The following is a 20476-nucleotide window of genomic DNA, read 5'->3' on the forward strand; positions in this document are numbered from 1 at the left end:
TCGTGAGGACAAGCCACACATAAAGACGACCGTGGTCGACCGGCGGGAACATATAATATATTTTAATATATAAAATTTGAAAAAAAATATTTGTGAAATATGATTTCATTACTCTTCTTATATTATAATATAAATTAATATATAAAATAGAATATATATATATATATATATATATATTCTCATCGGTTGACCTGCTTGCCGATTGACTCTAAAGACAAGCTCTAACTTTGTCTATCTTTGTTGTAATCTGCTCTTCCCTTGGTTACGTTGGAACGTGTTTCCGTTGAGACAGAGGGGGCGGACGGTCAAGTCAGTACATGACTTATAAGAAACAAGAAGTAACTAGTTTCAATCTTAGAAACAATGTATTTTTACTTAGGATCTCAAGTCCCTTTTATAGTCTACCTCTTGTAACAGCTTTCTATCACGAGAATATCATCTCAACTGAAAGCATACTCAACAGGAAAATATTTTGTTCAAGGGCACACTCTCTTGGTGCTGCAATCAAACAAAATTTATCCCCTATGGATGCCTAAATCATAACAGAATAACCACCAGGGTACCAACTCAAGTACCAGCATCAGGGGTCCAATCTGTTTTACGCAGTCACTCTCAGCGTGGTGCTACGCTATACTTTAAGCACATGCAACCTAACCTCTACGTGCCCTAGCACACATGGGCTTAGGCTTTAAAAGGAAACATTCACTTAAGCTAGACCCCCTGCGTACTAATTACACCCCAAGGTCCAAAACTACCCCTCGCTAGCTGTCTAGGCCTTATGCACAATGGGTTACACGAAAAGGAACCAACACATACATCTAGGGCCCAATCTCATGGCCCACCAACTTGGTCCAAGAGCCAAGTTGACCTGCCTACGACAAATGTTGAGGTCCGACCTCCGAGCGTTGAGCTCTGAGCGCTTTGGTGCAGTACAATATATATAATAACTTGAATTCTATGTTATATTTAAAATATGTTAATGTATAATAATTTTAATATACATCTTTTATTACTTAAAATTAAAAAGTATATATAAAATAATTTAAGTTAATTATTTTAAAAAATTGATTAAAGTAAATTTAATCCATAATAAAAATTTAAGTTGATAAAACCCTAAATTCAAAATACTAAAGTTAAACCAGAAACTTTAATCGAAAAGTTGAAAATGGATAACGTTAACTAGAAACTTTAGTTATCATATAAAGCAAAAAAAAAATAGTAGAAGAGTATACATTTTTCTATTATTGATACAAATAATTTACTCTATTGTGACATTCATTACTATAGTAGGAGCATTTGTTTAGTTTATTTTTTGAAGTGGTTCATCCATTTGATTATGTCTACGATTAGTTGTTGATATACCTGATTTCTTACGACGCATTGAAGTTCGATTTGATATAGTAAACCAATAATCTTAATTTCGTACTAGATAAAATTCAACTTTGTATGTCTTAAAAAATATACAAAATATTTTATGAAAACTAATTTAATTAAAAATTATTTTATAAAAAAATAATTTTCTTTAACTATATATAAAAAAGTTATAATAATAAACTAAAATTATTTAATTTTCTATTATTATTATTATTTAAATTTTAAATAATAAAAACCGCATATTTAAATTATTATATATTCAAATATTATAAACATATCACATATATATTAATTCAAGTTATTATTATATATATATATATATATATATATATATTTGTATATTAATTTATATTATAATATAAAAAACATAATATATTAATTTATATTATAATATAACAAAACTTAAAGTGAAATCTGATTTTCAGATTTATAATGAAATCTATTTCTTAAATACGATATTTTTAAAATAAATTATATAGTAAAGTATTATAATATTTGAAAGTATTTATGTGAAATACGATTTTTATTTGAAATCGTATTTTCTATATACGATTTTTTTTCATTCATTAAAGTATAACCAAAACTGAATTTAAGTGAAAGACGTGAAGATAATAGAATTACGTACCATATGGCATTTTAAAGTAGTTGACAAAGGCATTCAATAATAGCAAACAAAGACAGCGGCATTATCATGACTTTTTAAACCTGAATATACACAATGAGTTTAATGCAAAAAAAAATATTAGTCATTAAAATAGAGAAGAAATAACTGATTTTAATATTAGTATGTTATTGTAAGATCCAAGAAGTCCTATTTCAGAAAGAAAAGACTGAAGAAGTCACCAACTACAATGACCTCATCTTCCCATTTGTTTTATATTTGGTGCCCTCAAATTATTGCTGCCATTTTCCATTTCACATTAATATAATTAAAATATAATAATGCTTAGGATGTATTCCGGATTTTATTTTTTTTTTGGAATGTAATACAGATTAGGTAATAAGTTTGGGTAACTTGTTGGGAGGAGATGTCTAGTATTTTTTTTATATACTTAGAACATCCTTTAAATGTTTTAATTTAATTTAAATAATATTATATTAATAAAAAATATTCAATTAATCTAGAGTGAAGATACTGATTTAGATATTTTATTTATATATAGAAAAACAATAGATTTTCATTTACTTTTCACAAAAAAAAAATATAAAGGTGAGAAATAATTTAGTAATATGAACAAACTGCAATGGTCTTATTTATTCAACTACTATTATGTTATATATAGGTGCAAAATATTCTCTATGGCTGTCTCGAAAGATTTAGTGATCACTTTTAACAAAATTTATTTTTTCACCTTATTGTAAATATTTGAACTCAATTTTTTTTCACATAACAATTTTTTTTTATGTATAACTATCTTATTTTTTTAGGCGTGATATTTTTGTCTTTATTTATTTCTAATAAGTATTTTCTTAAAAGATAGTTAAAACTGAAAAATATTTATAGGCACTAAATGTGATATCCTCTCAATGGAGATACGAACTATAGTTCATTTTTTGACAAAGGATTTAATCTCACAAATCGTTCCCTTTTAAAAATAGACCGTTTGTTAGTTCACCTCCGTATTCGAATGTTCTTCATACATTTTCATATTTTCAAAAATTTCTTATATAATATTTCGGATTATGTAATTTGAAAGTTATTTTTTAAATTTGTAATTAGTTTTTAGATTACATAATCCATAAGTCTTTTTTTAATGCACAATTAGTTTCCAAATTATATAATTCGGAAGTCTTTTCTAATATGAGATTAACTTCTCGATTATATAATCCGGAAGTCATTTTTCAAATGTGTGTCTGAATTACATAATCTGGAAGGTACTCTCAAATTTAGATTTTTGGATTATATAATCCAGAATACCATTTTAGATTATGTAATCCAGAATATGAGGTGGCACAAGAAGGATAAAAAAATATTTTCATGTTTTGTATGGGGTGCTAGAAGAACATATGGAGGTGCAGGAAGAAACAGTCTCAAAATTAATGACTTAATTTTCTCTTAAGAAAACACCCTAAGCCTAACTATAAGCAGTTTACAATAAGAAGCAGGTTTGTACGTTATGCACCCATATTATTATTAACTACACCCCATACTAATTAAAAAGACAAAAATACTCTCCTTAACTACACCACTCCACTGTCGCTGTATCATCACTCTACATCTCTGTTTACCACTGCACGAGAGGGAAAAAAAAAAGAGAACAGTTTTCAGAAGAAAAAAAAACTATGCTTCGGAAAATTTGTTATCGAAATTTTATTCCAGAACCGCATCTACAAAGTTTGTTATAGAAATTTCATTTAAAAAAATTGTTTTTAAAGTATCATAATATATGTTCTAGAAAGTTTATTCTAAAAAAAACTTAAAACAGATAATTCAGAAATTACTTTTACAAAAGTAAAATAATTTTTAAAATTATGAGATGAGAGTTAGAAATTATGTGAGTGTAAGAAGAAAATGGCTAAAGAGCATTGAGCTAAGGCCTAACTGATGGGTCAAACCTGGGTTTTCAAAACCCATTTTGAGCAGAATTATTCCATACATCGAACTCTACCCAATAAAATAAGGATATTATTAATTTAAATTAGATTAAGTTATAACACACTTTAACCAATTCAAATTCATAAAATATATATTCATACCTTCTCACTATCTCTCTTTACATTAGCCGGCAGAATCATGTGTAAAATGAGAAATTGAATTTTGGAGAACTATTATTAATTCTTCCCTCTTTAGATACTAAATTACGAGTTAAAATTTGTATCAGGTAGCTCAATATAAAATCCTAAACAAATAGCCATGTGACAGAAAACTGATTACAAAATATAATTATTAAAAGAGATTGAAGAAGTTACGTACAAATAATTTGTTGTGTAGGTTGAGACATTAAATTTGTGAGATTCTCATTTGCTATTGACTAATATATATATATATATATATATATATATATATATATATATACCCACACGTGACTTTTTATGCCTACAAAGCTAATTAATTGTTTATTAAACCATGGAACCTTGTGAAAAAAACCTTCCTTCTTATCCAATGGACATATAAATGAGGTGTTAGTTGAATAATTGGAGGTTAGGCACAAGGCATTAGTGATTAGCATGTAATTTCCAATTCTAGCTGCATTGGCTCATTTACAATGGATAAGATAGCAAATGTGAAATCCTTTGGATTAGGTAAACTACTACACGTGGAAAACTACATGAGTCACAATCAAGAATGGTAGATAAAGTAAGTAAATGTGTATTTCATCCATATAATTATTTATGCAATCGTGCCATTATATGTTCTTGACTAGTCAGAATGCTTTGATGAGTCCAAATTTCTAACAACCAGCAAGTTATTACATCCAATGAAATATGTTGCCAACACGTGTCTTAGAATGTTGGAGAGAAGAGTCTCATATGCAATCAAATTATATGTTACATGGTTTAATACTATTATACCACGGTTCTCATACTGTAATGATTTGTGTTTTTTTAATTAAACAGTTCGAATTTAAATTCTAGCAGTATTATTTATTGAAGATGTCAGTTCGAATGTTATCAAATTATATTATATAGCTAAATGTCAATTTTGTATTAAGTTTAAAGTGAATTTTATAACATATTATTTAGATTTTTAAGAAGATGGATGAGTCTAACCCTTGCACTTCCACTATTGACTCACTTATTGCTCCTTTATTCTCGAGTAACCTATCTCTAGCTACATTTAAAGACTTATCAAATATATTATCAACATTGATTGAATGACATCCACTTATAATTCATTTGTTTGTTTGGTCCTTGGGTTATTGAGTATGGTGTAACTGATCACATATATAGTAATAAATTTATTTTCACTTCCTTTACTAAATGTTAGAGCAAAAGAACAATTCATGTAATTCTGATTGAGTTCTAAAAACGACAACATAAAACATGATCATGCTTCATCTGTAAGACAATGGTTGAGTTCAACAACAAACCATGCAAGACGCAAGTGTTTCGTTTGTTTGACAATACAACATTGTGCAGTCTTATTCTATGTTTGACATAGCATGAACATGCTCAAGCGATAGGTGCGTAAAAGTAAGTTAACCACGTACTACATGAAAATATATAAATGCTTATTGTATGTTGCAGAAAATGTTTATTCCTTTTGTATTCCAAAGAGATCTATTAGAAAATGACAATTCACATTAGAATATCCTTTTAATAAAGAGCTAAACATGCTTTTCTTCAACAAATTCATTAGTCATGCATTGTCAACTTTGTAATGATTATCTAATTCGTACGACACTTCACTTTAGACAAATTCAAGAAAAGACACACTGTCCAAGAAGAGATACATACATCCAGCTATAGGGATGTCACACAAAGAATAGAAGAAAATTTATTGTTGCATTGAGTGCATTTAATGCATCCTTTAATATCAAGCTCATCAGATGAAAGAAAGACATTAGAAAAAAGCTGAAGTTGTTCAACAACCAAAAATGACTTAACAATGACTACTTTCTTTAGAACCTATATAAAGCAACACAAGAAGAAGAAGAAGAAGGAAGAAAGATACAACGTTGTATTTGCATAAACTTTGTTGAAAATTTTACACCCATGGAAAGCTTCATACAAGAACAATGTTTGTGTTTTATGGGATAACTATAATAGAGTGTACAAATATCATATATATATATATATATATATATATATATAGAGAGAGAGAGAGAGAGAGAGAGAGAGAGGATAATCGTCTATAGTGAGCAAATTATGTGATTTGTTGATCATCCCAAATACATTTCTTGTATCATAGTCAAGAGTGACTATTTGAAAAAGAATATTTGGTTGAGTTAGAAATAGCTTGTGAAAGAACATTTAGTTAAGTCATGGGTGAATTGTGAAAGAATACTTAGTTAGGCCAAAAGTGGCTTGTACAAGATTAAGCTACTCTTCAACCACTTATTAAAGCGCTACGTACTTAAGCTCAGTCTCTTTGGTAGCTATCTTGCTAAACCTAGTTTCTTACTAAATAGTTCCTTTTTCTTCTCTCCTTATGCTCATTGAGCCAATAGTAGCTCGTGAAGAGGATACTTAAGATGTTAGATAAAAGTTGCTACAAATTTAAACAATACTCAAGGGGTTAGTCGAGAGGGCTCCAAGATGGATGAAACAGACAAGGATGGCTCCAATGGACCTATGGTTTCCTTGAAGGTGCATGAGAAGTAGGGAGAGTGATTGGATGGGCCATATAACTTGAAAAAGGTGAAAAAGAATATCAAGGTGTCTATCCTAAAGAGTCTAGACAAAGGAGTGAGAAAGCATGCAAACTTGGGCAACAATTCACTAATATATTGATCTTAGAAAATGAGAGCCAAGCACCTCAATTTATAGGAGAGAGGGCTGAACATTTTAGAGCCAAAATTTGAAAATTCAAAATAAAACTCTCCAATGAGAAGGTGTCATGTGGACTCATGCTTTCCATGTTTAGCTCACACCTTCCATGCTAAATCCTTTCCACTCCTAGGCTGCCATGTGTACATCCATGTGCTCCATGCCAAGGTAATTTTTGACTTCTAATATATCTTAGACGTTTTAGGGTTACATTGGACTCAAAGAAGCCCAATTGTTACCCTAACTAGTCACTTTTAACCTAACTAGACCTATTTTACTATTGGCCAAAATACAAGCCTAAAAACCTATGCTACTTGGCCCAAATATTTGGTCCAATTATTTTATGCTAATAGGCCCAATACATGGCCCATGAAATCCTAAACAACTTTATACAATTTATTAAAGCTAAAACTTGGCCCAAAAATAATGTTGATAAGTCAGCAAAAACTCAGTCTTCTCGTGTTCTTCTGACGAAAGCTCTAGTTTATGTTTTGATGACTTGGAGGTCTTCTCGGATATGTTTGTACATTCCTTCACCCTATAGTTATCCTCTTGATTAGACCTACAAAAAAATAAACAAAAGCCCAATTAGACTCATATGTGCAAATAAATCCATAAACAACCTCTAAGTCTTCATCCTCCTTATTGTGTGGTTGTGTGTGATTGGGGGCTCTGCCATCAGAGATTTAGAGGCCAAGACCCCAAGAAAAGATTTAGAGTTTAATCAGATGCAACTAAATGAAAAAGCCATGTATGTTCTAACTTATGCTTTATCAAAAGGTAGGTATAAAAGATTTGCAGGCTAAACTCAATCGAGGAGATATGTGACTCCTTAGTGACCATTCATAGAGGATGATTCAAACTCAAATTTTGATTCTGAATCAGATAAAGAGAAGACAAATCTATATTTAATGTGATGAAAATCTTCCAGCCTAAAAAATTTTGAGTAAGAAGAATGGAGAAGATAAAAACCTCACAAAGGAATAACCAACATTTGAGAAAATAATATTAAATTCTTTTCATTTTTTTAGTCTTGTAAAAATGTATAGGAATTAGTATTTTTTTTAAAATAGATACATAAGTGGACCTAATTTGGGCTTGAATAAGCATTAATTTGGAGAGTCTAAGGCCCAATTGGAAGTGAAGGTGTAGCCCTCTCCATTGGACTGGCGTAGATCCTTTTTCGACTGGGAAAAGTCTTTGGTTGAACAGCTGTTTCAAAGTTTGCGAGAGGTGAAGTTGGTTTTTGGGGAGGCGGACAGTTGGGTCTGGAAGATTGGGGAGAGTCAAACTTTCTCAGTCAACTCTGCCTATGTTCAGGTAAGGCGGATTAGAGGAGGGGAGTATTCTCCTGTGTATAGTAAGTTGTGGAGGTGCAAAGCCTTGCCATCTGCTTTGTTTACTGCTTGGAGGGTGTTGGAGAATAGGATTGCCTCTAGGGTTAACTTGGTAAGGCGCGGAGTGGCGGTAGAAAATCTCTTGTGTTGTTTGTGTGGGGAGGAGGAGGAGTCATCTTGTCACTTGTTCTTTGTTTGCAGGTTTGCTTGGCGTGTCTGGTGTCTGTGCTTTAAGTGGCTTGGTGTGTCGTCTGTAATTCACAAGGATCCTAAGTCAAATTTTTCACAATTCAAGATGAGTCAGGCTTCTGTTTCGGTTAACGAAGTTTGGGGTACAATTTGGGTTGGCATTGTGAGCGAAATCTGGAAACATAGGAACTCGGTCATCTTCAATAGAGGTGTGGCAGATGTGTCTGAAGTGTTCGCTTCGGTGCAAGTAAAAGTATGGTCTTGGATTTATGCAAAGTCTCGTTCTGCTTATTTCCCTTATTCTAGTTGGTGTTTTAAATCCTTTGGCTTGTATGAGGTTGATTCATTAACATTGGTTAGTGTTGGTATGGTTATCCCTTTGCTAATTTGGTAGGCGTTCTAATAGGAGACTGATGTCAAGTATTTCTGTATAAGGGTTGGACCACCCCTGAAGTGGTCCCTATTTATTTATTTATTTTATTGCTGATAAAAAAAAAGGGTGGTCAAAATTCCTAATTGGAGATGCAAGAATAGAGTCTTCATGTTCACCTACAAGGCCAAATGACTAAGCAACAAGTGAAGGAGCATTGGAGCTTGTACACACTTGGAAAATCAAATAATTGAGCAATGTGGGACTTGCTTTGTATGGAGTGACGAAAATACAAGTGCAACTGCACTTTGCACAATTAGTCTTACATTCCCTAGTGCATGAAGTGTTTTGAGCCTCTTCTCTTATAAATAGAGGCTTACCCTCCTTCTTGTACTCACTTTGGAAATGAATAAAAAATGAACTAGCATAAAAGTTTGTTTTCTTGTTTTTCAAAGTCACTTAAAAATGGGAGTATTCTTCTCCTAGGTTCTCCACCAAGGAACCTTCCTTGGAAATGGGTACCTCTCAAGTTTCTCTTTTGAAGCTTGGGAAAAAGTTTAAAGTTCTTTTGAGTCTTCCACTGATACTTGAAGGGTGCTTACTTCATAATGGCTTACATAGATCAAGAGGAAAATTCTAAGCCTTTCTCCAATCTTATTTTAGTCTCTGATTCCTCATGCTTATTATCTAATGATGAAGACGAGAATGATCTCTCCTATGAGAAGGTTTTAGATAATTACAACTCAACATGTAAACAATATTTAAATTAAGGAAAACAATTAGAACTTTGCTTTTAGAAAGCAAGAAGCTCAAGCAAGATAAAATTGTATTTGATGGAAAAGTTTCCACCCTTAACATCTTTTTCCCTCTTCAACTTCCCACAAATATGAATTCCACATCATTTTCTCAACCACCATCTGACTAGTCTCCCATCTTAGTGCTTCCATGGGATGAGGTTATTGTTGTTCTATCATGATGTGAGTTGATTTTAGGATTTCACATTTTAAAGAAGAAGAACATACCTACAATCCAGTTATAGCATGTATGTGTTAAAGGTTCAGACATTCACTTGGTTTACTCATTTCTTATTGTTTTTTCATTCTCTGTTCTAATCTGTCATCCTGTTAAATTTTCATGTATCGTAATTTCAACTACATTTGAATAGGGATTCAATCACATATTCTTTTCCAATCTCTGTCTAATTCATTTCACTATTTAATATTTAAACACAAAGTTCTTTTTCCCGCAATTCAATTTTAATATTGCGGTTATTTTTTATTTAAGAAAAAATAAAGCTAGAAAATCAATTAAATTAAAACTGAAAAAAATTCAAGAATAGCAATACAAACCATTAAAACAAAAAATAAAAAAATAAGCAAATAAACAACTGAAAAGTAAAATAACTAGAGAGATAAAATAAAATTTAAATAACTGAAAAGAAAAGAAAATTAGAAAGATAAAACCATGTTTTTCTCAATCTTCTCTTCCTAGAAAGTCATCCAACTTTGTATTAAAGTCTTCATCTACAAATGTAGATGACCCTGCTTAATTTGTTGGATCTGCCCCCTGAATAATAGAACATGCCTCCAGGTCAACTACATGAGTTGCCTTGAATTTCGTACTTTAGGACTGTCAAATTCACTCAAGCAGACATGTGTCTTGCTCAAGCAGGATTGTGTAAGTGGAATCTCGCTTAAGCAAGATTGTCTCGCTTAGGCAAGATTACTCCAGAGAACACTTTTTTGTTTTTACTTAACTCAACTAGGCGAGATATACGACGCCTGGGCGAGGTTTCCTGCAAAAAATATTGAATTTACGTCGTCAACCTCGCCTAGGCGTGGTATACTACATCTGGGTGAGGTTCCCTGCACAAAAAGTTGAATTTACATCATCAAACTTGTCTAGGTGAGATATACTATGTCTGGGCGAGTTTTCCTGCACAAAAGTTTGATACATTTATACAAAATCATGGATTTTATCAACTAATCTCAAAATAAAAAATTAAAATAAACAAATCAACATTAAATGAATAAAGTTATATTGAGTTGCCTCTTAGAAAGTGCTTGTTTAACTTCATATAGCTTGATGCATGTTTTTTTCAAGGTGGACGACTCCTTTGTTGCAACAATTTCCTAGTTACAAATTTAGTTCTTCTCGAATATGGGTTTTCAAGTTCAATGGTTCCATCATTCTTGAGGTTTTTTATGACCCATAATCTTGATCCTTTTGTCTTCAACCATATTTGTAATTTAGCATCTCTAAGCATTATGGGTTGCCCTGGTCTATATTCATCCTTTTCTATAGTCACCTCCTATTGGACTTTATTTTCCTCTTTCTTTGGAATGTGATGATGTATAAATTCCTCAAATAAATTTGAGAGGTCCAATTGTTCTTTAGTATCAGGAAAGGCTTCCTTTGTTATATCTCTATGTAAGCATTCCTTCCCTGCATTAGAATTTTTTAAACCATAAAAAAGATTAAAAGTTACCTCATCATATTAAACTTTCGCTCGTCAACATCAATTATAATTCTAGTAGTCTTCATGAAAGGTCTGTCAAGTATCAAGGGAACTCCTCATCCTTTTCCATGTCCATCACAACAAAATTTAGAGGAAATATGAATTTATCCACCTTAACAAGAACAACTTCAACCACACCATAAAGATATTTGATTGATCTATCTTCTAACTATAGTGCCATCTTGGTGGGTTTAATCTCCAATTCACCTATTTTTTTCCAGCATTGCCAAAGGAATTAAATTTATGTTTGCCCTCAAATCCATTAAGGTCTTGTCCACAAATAAAACACATATAGACCCTGGAAGATTAAAACATCCTGGGTCCTTGGATTTTAGAGGTAAGCCTTTCTGAATAATGGCATTGCATCCAACCTCCAGTTCTATGTTCCACTCTTCAATAGAGCTCCTCCTCTTTATAGATTTCCCACATGTTGACTTTTGCTCCGGAGCTTCTACAAAATAATTTTTAGGAAGCAAATTATCAAAAGTTTCAATTCCTTATCTATTTTTTGAAGGAGCATGAGGATATGATAAAAAAAATTCAAGAACACCTCTCTCATTATTTTCACTTTTTTTTCCTCTTTTTTCATATTTTTTCTTCCTCAATCATATTCTTCTCTCTCTCTTTCTCATCTCTCTCTGACTCATCTTTCCCCCTTTTTTCAACAACTAAATTATCACCATCCTTTTTTTCATGCTATTCTACCACTTTCAATGGTAATTATATTGCAATGTTCCTTTGGGTTGGTTTGGGTGTTGGTTGAAAACTGACCACTCTTTCTCTCTGCTAATTATTTGGCAATCTATCTCACTTGTTGATACAAATCGACAGATGACTAAGGACACAACAAGAACTTCCCAAAAGGGTCAGTCATCTCCAAGATACAAATCTAGGTTCCACTAAGCCTTGAGAAAGAATCATCAAAAGAAGAAGAAGCTATAAACCAGAATACCATAATTTCTTCCTTTTGGTCTTCTTAAAAAATAGAATATGTTTGTAAATAATTTGGGTTCACTTTAGGGATCCAAATGGCAAAGATAGGCTAGAATAAGGTGCCTTTAACATAATAGGGATATAATTATCATTTTAGCTTGTTTCTAGCCCTTTAGGAAGGCAATTTGACCTAGTTTCTAGAAGGACAAGCCTAGGGTGCGGTTTTGACTTAGTCAAACCCTAAGACTGCTCCTTTTTTCCCTTTTCTCATCCTACCCTTTTGCTTGTTTTCCAAGGCTCCTTCACCTATAAATAAGAGGCGTACACATTGTATTTTACAAGTTTAATTTGAATGAAGTAAAGAAACTTTACACAAATTGTGTGAGCTCTTAGTGAGGCTTATGTCCTCTTAGGTTTGAGGTCTTATCTTGAGTGATTTTGGGAAGTTCTCAAGTGGCGGCCAACACACTCATCTTGGAGCGTATCACCCTCCAAGTGGCGTAACATTTCTCATTCACCACCATAAGTTTTCTCATTCCATTTCCTTCCATCTCTCCATTTCATTTTTGTTTTTATCTCTTTTTCTCTTAATTGTTGTTCTCGGTTTTGGGCTCATGAATGAGTATGATGCATCATTTGGGAGGCTATGTCTACCATTGATGTTTACCTTGCCCCTATTTCAATTCTGCAATTGCATTTCATTCTCACCTTATCATTTTTTTTTCATCTTTGCCTCTGTGAAGTGAACCTTCACACTTACTTAACCACTTGGATAAGTTCGTGTCCAGTGAGAATTTTCTTTAGGTTCTCACCTCTAATTGTTAAAATCTCAACCTTAAGTAAAAGTGTCACCATAAATGAAAACATCTAAAAAATCAACTCACATCACTTGTGTTTCTAAATTTCTGATTGTCGCCATATTATTCTTTCGACTGGCCAGAGTAGCTGATGAAAACTCATCCAACCTCGAAACATTTGGCTAAGAAGATTGGAAGCAGAAAAAGGATCTTAGAAGACTCTCATCTTAGGGAGAATTAATGTTTTTTGCTTTTCCATTTTTATCTAGTTTTATAAATATTATACAGAGTAGTGTAGGCTTTATTTTGGGCTTGTATTTGGGTCATTCTCTTGGACCATGTTTTGGGTCAATTTTCATGGGTCATGTATTGGGTCAATTAGAGTAGGGTGTAAATGGAAAAAGAAAGAGTATGACTAGAGTTATAATTGGGCCTCCTTGGACCCAATGCAACTCTAGACCTTCTAGGATGCACAAATAAATTACTAGAGTGCAAATAGAAAGCATGGAATGACAAGGAAGGCATGAAGGTCCACATGTCATCTCCTTAATGGAGAGGATTCCCTCCAATTCCAAAAGAACATTTATCTTCATGGGAATGGAGAGGATTCTCTCCAATTAGAGGAGGACACTTGTCAACCTCAAATTTGAGAGGATTTGCTCCAATTAGAGAGATTCACTTGTCCTTTTATGAGTGGAGAGTTTTAGGGTTAAAGATTGCACCTTGGCTGCCCATAGCACTATAAATACAAGTGCTAGCCCCCTATAAATTAGCTTTGAATAGACTATTGAATTGCTGCCAAATTTCTGCCTCAACTAGTCTCTTAGCTCACTCTTTGCTAGCCTTTTTTCTACGTGTTTTAGCAAGAAATCTCTTAGGAGTTGACATAACCTCTCTTAAGCTTCATTATCATTCTCCATACACCAATACTTCAAAATTTCTTTCACTCATTTTAGCCACCCAATCCCACCAAATTCCACACCCCAAAATACAAAACAAAAGACTCATAACAATGCAAGCTAGGATTGCATTAGCAGCTTTCATGAATTTTCCAAGGTATCTTGAAATTTATTCAGTCTTTCAGGAACTGAAGGATATAGAGGTTGTTGTTGCTGGAAAGGACCTTGCTTGTTGGATGGACCACTATCTTGTTTCCACCCAAAATTTTGATTCTAATTACTTATCCAACCTTTAGAATAATCATTATTGTGGAGAAACCACTTTGCTTTTCCTGGTTGTCCATGTAATTTACTTCTGCTTCAAATGAATTGGTTTCATAAGAACAGTGACCATTGAGATTATCACCTCCACAAAAATCACACCTTATTGGTTGACTTTGACTCTGAGAAAATTGCACAACTTGTAATTCTTGTGGCAATTTAGCCATATGTGCAGTTAATGCTTCAAGTTGTTGTGTCAGAATTTTATTTTGAGCCAGCAGTGCATCTAAAGTAATCAACTCTAACAATCCTTTCTTCTAAATACCTTATCTATCATGTTGGGCTTGTAATCTGTTGATGTCAATGCATCAATCATCTTTGTTGACTTTTGCTTTAGAATTGTAGTTATTGTTGGTGGAAATTGTACTGGAGATTGGAAATGATTGTATTGTATTTGTGGTTTTTGCTTTGAATCTTCTACGTGAACAAAAAAGATAGCACACATAAGATAAAATTACAACACTCGCCAAGGACAAATTTTTCTCTTTTCCACAAATTTTGCATGCTTAATCACTTTTATGATTTGGATTTCGATTTTGAAATCCATAAACAGTGATTCGTTATGTTTGATTACTAGTAGCCAACAACTAAATACTTGATGCAATAATTTTGATCTTGTTCCACCAACAATAACTACAAATCTAAAGCAAAAGTCAACAAAAAACAAAGAGGTGTACCTAGTTAGATTCACATTTCAATGACAAAAAAATACAAGAGTAGTGATTCAATGCCCTTATTTCCTTTCAATAAAAGAATTGACATTTTCCATCTATCTTACAACTTCTACTTTAACCTTGTGTTTCATGTACTGATGCAAGAAAACAACAAGTTCATCATTTATGCCTCTTAATTCCAAAAAATGATAAAGGTTGTCTTGCAACGCATCATCCAACTCCTTGCCAAGAACCAACAAAAAAAGGTGTTGTTAACACAAATCCAAATCTAAGTAAACAACTAGGAGTATAAATGAGTGAGTAAGTCTACGTGAATTCCGGAACAACATATGGATCATCTATTATATTCTCATTTGCATGTATGAACAACCTTTTTATCTCTACATAGTCAGGCCAAGCAGAACATTGCAACACACCATCTCCTTATCCTTTGGAGATGGTGACAATTACAATAATGTACATATGCATTTCATCAGAATTAATTACACCATCATCTAGAGTTGTAGTTGGAGCAGGAACAACTCCATCAAACAAAGTTACTTCAAGTTTATGTCTTTGTCGGCATATTCTTTTTTCAATGCAATCCACCACTCCCCAACTTCGTAACAGAGAGCGACCATCATAAGTATTTATGTTGTAAAAGAAATACATAGCGATTCAATTGATACAGAGCACAAAGAAATCACTCTAAATTATTTTACTCAAATTTCACAATAAACAATTGGAGAACTTGACCAAAGTTTAAAAAAATCACATTATTTTGTTGAGTTTTAGATTATACCTTTGGAAATTAACGAATGTTAAAAAACCTTCACTATTTTATTAAAATTTTAGAATAAACCTTTGAAACTTAACGGATGTTAAATTTAAAATAAATCTTTAGAACCCAATGAAAGTTAAAAAATCTTCTATTATTTTCCTAAGATTTTAGAATAAACCTTTAAAAATTAACGAAGGTTAAAAAAATATCCATTAATTAAACTAATTCATAGAGTAAAATTTATTTATTTATTTTCTATTTTTTGATCAACATTTATTTATTTTCTTTCTATGATTTTATTATTTTGATAATTTGATTGTATATTTTCATATCTTTTTTATGCATAAGTTTCAATATTATTCACTGATATAATAATATTTAAAAATTTATCATAAAAATTAACTTGCTTTACTTGATAATTAAATTTTTATTCATTTATATATTATTTTTATTTTTATACGTAACATTTTTTAATTATTATTGTCTACACTCATACCATAAGAATACTTTTTAAGTATAAAGACTAAAATGTAAAATTTATTTAATTATAAAAACCAATTTAAATTTAATAGTTATTTAAATTGGTAGAATCTCAATGAGAGTAGAAATTTTAGTACGACGTGAATTTTTTTCATGGGTTCTTATGTCTTAGAATATATTATTTTAATTTTTTAAAATAAATTATCAAGGGCTAAAAGTAATTTTGTATCACAATACAATTATTTATGATGAATTTTAAGCATGGTATAGTTTATGTACTCAAAAGCGTACAAGTCGTTGGTGTTGGTGAAAATTAAACACGAAAATCATTTGATTGCAGAAACTAATTAAACATTTTATTTCAGAGAAATTTTTAAAAATGAACCAAAATCATCAGATAATCACACACTCTTTTCAAGTTTTCAGTGTTTTTTAGAACAAAAAAGCACTATCCTCCAATATTTAAAAGCAAATACAGTAAAAAGTTGCAACATAATCAGTCATGCTACTTAACAAATAAGTTTTTGGTACGATCGATCGTGTTTGGGTATTTGAATTTGAGGTGAACAAGTTAGCTAGTGAAGTTGCCTTTCTCTTTTGGCTATTATGATATTTCAAGAAAAATTTAAAATCAAAATCCAAATATTATTATTATACATTGTTAACAAAGTTCATCCACATTTCATTATAAGAAACAATATTATAAGTGTGTACAGAATAAAATAAACCTAGCTATCATCGTTTAATGGAATTTGTATTTACGTAAAGTTACGTATAACTATGTATGTTATTACTTATTTTGGTAGATGCATATATCAAATTATTATTTTTTATTTTATTTTTCTTACATCATAGGTGACACCATCACAATGGTGAAGAGCCAAAGGGATTGGTGCATCAAAACCCGAAACAGTATTGGAGATAGCTCTCGTTCCTTTGCGGTCTCGATCGAATAAAGAATCTTTGAAGGATAATTATCACAGTACATTATTGTAGTTATGGACCAAGAAAAAAGGAATAATAATTTAACAGTTGTGGATAATCATCACCTTTGCCTCATAACAGTGGCCTGTGCTTTTTTAATTTATCACACTGTAACTTTCTTTGGAAAATTACTTTTAATATTACATGCATGCATGTATTGAAATATTTTTAACATAAACTATTTTAATATTATTTACGCAATCTTGATGGCTAAGTAATAATTTAATTATCTATGATAGGTTAACTTTTGTTCTAAGAGGGTGTCATCATATAGTATTGTTTTTTTAAGACTTTTGTATTATTAATAAAATTCATTAAATTTTTTAAGATTTTTTATATTTTTTTTCATTAAGTAGACTTCAAATCAGTTTTACATTCTAGAAACTCAAATATATATATATATATATATATGTATGATTTTTCTCTAATTAAAAGTTAGATAACTTCAATTAATTTTCTTTATTAATACAAAAGGACAAATATTAACCAGTGTTAACAGATTTAAAAAGAGGAAAGTTTCCTTAATATGATACAAAGAAATACACAACTGTAATTTCTTAATGTGTGTGTGATACGAGTGCTTTTAAATATTGGTTAACAAGATCCTAAAAAAAATACATTCTTTTAAATCTTTCAATCATATATAATACTCAAAATTAAACTTGAGAATATATTTTGAAGTGCTGATATTGAATAAGATTAAAATTGACTCATATTTAGTTTAGCAAACATGAATATTTTTGTGTGTATATCATGTCCTAAGATAAGGGATGCAAGATAGATAGATATTTAAGGAAATAGGAATGTGCATGGAAGATGATATTTTGATTAAATTCAAAGTTCAAAGACCTGATATGTTTTTATAGTAAGTCTCATTTTTTGTTCTACCTATTTGGTCCAAAGAATCAGTATCCAACTCCAACGTCGTACACTTTTCTTGGGACTCTTCAAAACTACTATTATTATTTCTAATTGCAGAACAAAAACATTGCCACACTCGATTTCAATGCTACCTCAATTGAAATCAAGAGTCCTTCATTTACTAGCAAGAAATGAAAAAAAAAGGTGTTCAAATAAATTATTCAATCATTGACAATCAAACCCTATTTAGCCACAATTAGAATTCAACAAGCACTTCAATCATATATATTATGGATAGACATAAATACTCTGAGAAGGGTCCAACCAGTTCATTATATACTTCTTTTGATTCTTCTCTAAATCATAAAGGGAAAGCCAAGTGCATTAGGTACAATACTAATTTCAGAAAAAAGATAAAGTTATCACACTCCTACGAACCTGGACCACTTGGCAATGGTTCAACTATTGACCCTTAGGGTCATTGGGAGAGGGACAAAAGTATTATCTTTCTTTTCTAACCATGATATTCATAATTAGGTTTCATTGCTCCAAAATAAATATAATTGTAAAGATCTTCAACATATATGTGTATTTACTTTTTAATATACATATAACTTTTTTATTTCTAAAATTTCATAGTAAAATTCTTGACCCATTTATTTAAAAAGCTTAAAGTATTATTATTTCATAAATCAATGTTAATCACACATTTAATATGGACGAGACATGAGAAATATGAGTTATATGAGTTATATTAGTAGATTTTCACTTTAGCAGAATCATCTTTTATTTAATGATAAGAAAATTATTTGTTAGTTCTTTTTAGAAGAGACATCAAAAAAATTTGGCATACTAATAAGACTAAATCTATATAAAATATCATGATATAAACTTCAACTTAAAATCTATATAAAATAGGTTTATGAGTCGTTGATTTTATATATATTTCTACTTTTTAGTATAGGATTTTAACTTAAACTTGGGTTCAACATTTTGATATGCTGTTATGAAAAAAAAAAGTGAATAATTTTTTTGTTTTGGTTAATGATTCTGGAGAAAATGAGAGAAAGTGGCATGCTTGGTTTGATAATTACTTCTTTGAAAAATGATTGTGTTTATTAGTATGGTTCCTTTGTTGGTTTGGTGTTGAGTGTAACTTATCTTGAGCAAATGTAAGGTGACCCACCAGAACACGTGGGATTCAAAATTATTGGAGGGTGCATGTCTTACGTTCTAAGCAATATATGTAGATACCTTTTATGTGGAGATTTTTGTGTATACCAAACAATATTATTTAATAAATTCCAAACTAATCTAATATCTCAGTTATTAAAAATAAAATATAATTTCTATACATTGTGTATAAAAAGGTTTAAGTCATCAGTTAATTAAAATTTATAATGGATATCATTTTAAAAAATATTTATTACAAAAAAAACTATTAATTTATTGTGACAAGTTATAATTAAACGAGTTAGAAATTTTTTATCGTAAAAACATATTCGTATTGCAATTATCTAGTAAATGTTGTTTTCAGTTTCATTTTATATTTCATATGACGTTTAAACCTTTTAACACATAGATATTACAAATATAATTAATATTTTAAATTTTATGAAAAAATATCATATAACTTTCTATTATACTCTTTATTTTTTGTAATTAATTACTTATGTTTTATTAGTAAGAATTGATCACATTTACAAAAATTACAATAATCAGCCAACTAATTAAATTAGGCGCATTGACTCATTTATTCTTTTCTTTTTAGGATTTTTTTTTAATGCATGAAGCATAGATCAAGGATAAAAATCTTTAATGTATCATTAATTTAATAAAACAACAATTAATTTAGTGCAAATTATTTTTCTCTAAAAAGCTTCATATAAAATAGAATGGATGAAATACATTTTTTCCTTATCTATAGCTACAAAAGGGATATATCATTTATGGTATTCGCCCATGATAAAAAAATTTAAAATATTATCGTATAAACACTTTTATATATTTTATTAGTATTTCTTATTTTTGTTTTATTTTTCTATCCTCTTGCATGTCAAATACATATCCAAATTGGATAGACTTATCCCAATAATTTTAGGTGTGAAGTAGCTTTTGTTCTTGTGTTGGTGTAGAACAACTTGAAATTCAGAAACAACTGGCTTTAGTGATCTGAATCTTATTCATACGTAGAATGCATTAGCAACAGTTGGTCACTATTTTAATATTTTAAATAGGTCGAAGAAAAAATTGCAGATGATACAAAAAAAATAATAAAAAATATGGAACAAAAGAAAATGTTTGGAATATAACGTCATTTACGTGTTTGACACTCAAAGTATACGAATATGTTTAAAGCACTTAACAGTCACTATAATAAGAAGTGTACTAAACTTGATAAAAAAAATATTATTTTCATTAAATCAACTTATTTTTTTAATGGTTAAATATCAACTTAGTTCATATAAGCGCAACTATTTTATTCTTTTAAAAAATAAAAATTTTAATTTAGTGAATATATTAAAAATTTAAACTATCTCTTTATATTA

General features: G+C 30.5%; 1 pseudogene; it reads right to left on the reverse strand.

Moving 5' to 3' along the window:
• Positions 1 to 14901: 14901 nt before the first annotated feature.
• On the reverse strand, positions 14902 to 15462 carry LOC137815653 (uncharacterized; annotated as a pseudogene).
• Between the last annotated feature and the right edge of the window lie 5014 nt (positions 15463 to 20476).

The sequence above is a fragment of the Phaseolus vulgaris genome, chromosome 1, assembly GCF_051622355.1.
Source record: "Phaseolus vulgaris cultivar YP4 chromosome 1, ASM5162235v1, whole genome shotgun sequence".
Taxonomy (NCBI): domain Eukaryota; kingdom Viridiplantae; phylum Streptophyta; class Magnoliopsida; order Fabales; family Fabaceae; genus Phaseolus; species Phaseolus vulgaris.